This window comes from Carettochelys insculpta, chromosome 21, assembly GCF_033958435.1.
Source record: "Carettochelys insculpta isolate YL-2023 chromosome 21, ASM3395843v1, whole genome shotgun sequence".
NCBI lineage: Eukaryota > Metazoa > Chordata > Testudines > Carettochelyidae > Carettochelys > Carettochelys insculpta.
Window position 1 is genome coordinate 6,211,551 of NC_134157.1, and position 2,926 is coordinate 6,214,476.

Here is a 2,926-nt window from a genome sequence, read left to right on the forward strand (position 1 = left end):
CCCTGACCCAGAGAGAAGTTGAGAGTTTAGCTGAGAGGCCGTCACCCCATTTTCACAGCCATAGCAATATTGGATCGATGTCACGGGTGCCTTTATTGCTGTCATCCCCCGATGCTGCATTGCGAGTCGTTTGGGTTTCAGATGCAAAGAGCTGTAATAAAGTGCATGTCCATCACCGATCTGTCCTGCTAAGCCAGGAGAAATGAATCTATTTCACATATCCCAAGGAACCTGCTCTCAGCTTGGTCAGGAGATAACTACACACTGACAAGCCAGCTCATGCCTGAGGCACTAACACCAGTGACAGCAGCTGTAAAGTGGTATTTGCATGACAGATGACAACTTGCATGTCCCTCCCCCCCGCCCCCCCACAGCTCCTGTCACTCTGGGACTTGTGCTCCTGGAACCAGACAGCATAAGAAGATTAGAAGCAAATGAGGAGTTTCCACCAGGGTTGATCTGTCAGAGGCGCATGTGCTCACGCACACACAGTCTCTTGTGGTTCCATACACTCCCGCAAACACACAGTCATGGTGTCATTCACTTGCCCACGCTCCTGGAGGAACAAGCACACCGTTATCTGCTCACACATACATCATCCGGAATCTAGGCACATATGCCAGGCCCAGGATTCCAACACGGCAAAAGAAAAATAATGAAGAGCAGCAGCCAGACCTTCCACCCTGCAAGGCCCCTCCCCCTGGCCACTTCTATTACTGCTCCTCTTTGGAAGGAGAACTAGGACAGCTTGGCTTTCTGCTGTGTTTCTTACTGGGAGCTGTCTGTCCACGCCCATCAGGCAGCGGCCTTGGAGCTGGGCTTCTCCCTGTCAAGGTTTCTTCCCCAAGTCTGGCTTGCTCCCCAGGGTCGGGGGGCCACCTAATCCCACAGGTGCTCTTTAACCCTTTCCTGTCTACTGCCGGGTGTGTCTACCTCAGTCCACCAGGTCACTGCTGAATTCCCTGCTGCTAGCACATATCCATGTGAGGCTTTTCAGGGCTGTTCACCAGACCCTTAGAGATGGTCTAATAGGATTGCCAACAGGCCTTGTAGGGCAAAGGCATGACCAGGCAATCACTGGGACAGTTTGCCACCAGGAAGCACAGCTAGGCAGAAGATGTCTTCCCAGCACCAGTGTTCCCTGTAACCTATGTGCTTGGGCAGCCGCTCAGGAAAGACTCAGGCGCTGCCCAGCTGATTAGCAGAGCACTCACATCTGGCAGCATATGTTTCTATTGGTGGTGCACAGCTGCACTTGCCTTGGTGCATGCAACAGAATTTATTCCACACATGGATGGAAAATCTTAGAGAGAACATTGCACACAAGATACCCACGTGAAACATCTGCTTGTGCACAGTCCATGTGCACCCAGCTACACACTTCCACACACTTTGCCCTTGTCACCTCTGTGCCTGCTTAAATGCAGGTTTGCAGCTTGCACCATGTGTCTATGTGCTTCTTTACACCCCCATCTGCATGTAAATCCACAATTAGACACACATGGCTACCCCACTGTCCCTGCACAGCCATGTTGCCATCTATGCATTCACGCATATGTGAATCCGTACACACAGCTCTTCCCGCTGGCAGGTCACGTGGCACAAACACATATGACTGCACATGCATGTTGCATGCAGGCCTGTGGAAATACACAGCACGGCTTCTGCTTTCTCGCCTCCTGGACTTTAATCCTGCTGTGAAAATATCCCGGAACAAAACATCCATCCACCTCATCTTGCAAACTGGGTTTTAAACTACCAGCAGACCAGCCCCTGGTGAAGGTTGAGGCCACCTTGAGCTCGATGCTGGGAGAAGCAGATCCTCCCCTCCCCTTCTCTGTCAACTCCACTTTGCGTCAAAAGCTCCTTTGTAGATCACCGACTCATTAAATCCAGGGAGCTCTCCATGAAAACTCTGCTCTTGACAAATGCTGACACCCAGATGCCAAGCCTCCCCACCCCCCCTTTTTATTTATTTATTTTTGCCACACACCCCCCCTTCCCCTGCCCATCGTGTTTGGGAGGGAGCTCGTAACGCCCTTTCCATGGGCTTTTGTTTCTGTTATTTGGCAGCTCCAGAGGCAGGGAAGATCTAGCAGGAAAATCTGGGAGATGTGCCTGTCTCCCTCTCAGTCTTTTCGCACTCCCAGGCCTGTGCAGCTTTCACACTTTTTCCAGTATTCTCTTTCACCCACAGAAGCAGTTATCCAGCAGGTTAATCAGCTCCTCAGCCCCTGCTCAGCTGTCTCCATTTATAGCACTTCCCTTCCAGCTGTCAGGAGGAAAGCGGGAGGGAGGGAAGCCCCTAAATGCCAACCCTTGAGTAGAGCCAAGCAGGCACCAGTTAGAAGCAAGGAGGGAGGCAAGGATTAGAGAAGAGGAACCCTCTGCCCACAACCATGACTCAGCTCCGGAGTGGCTGCATGGCCCAGTGGTTCCCAACTTGGGGTCTGTAGACTCCTGGGGGTCTGTATACCCAGAAAATAGAAAAATCCCATCAAACCTTTCGCACTTGGGCATAGAATCTGGCTGTGATGAGGCACGATGATACTGCTGCCCACTCCATTAGAGCACCAGCTGCCTCTTCTGATAACATCAACCCCATGCCTTCCATGTGTGTTGCGCCCTCTTCTTCATGTCCTGAGTAGATGAGGGTTTCACCTGTTGCCAGGTGCAGCTGCCCACATTGTGTCCATCTTGCCTCACACAAGCCCAACCTGCAAGCTTGTACTGTTTCATCTCCAGTGAATCTGTGCTGTCTTCCCCGTTTGATACACGGTCCAAACAGTCCATGTACCAGACTGGGTGGTTATCCTGGAAGAGAGAAGATTCATCTGTGGGACGGCTTCCATTCAGCTTTCCCCACCACACTTCATACTCAATCTGAGAGGACTGTCAACTCCTCCCAAGACTTTTGTAGTTGTAG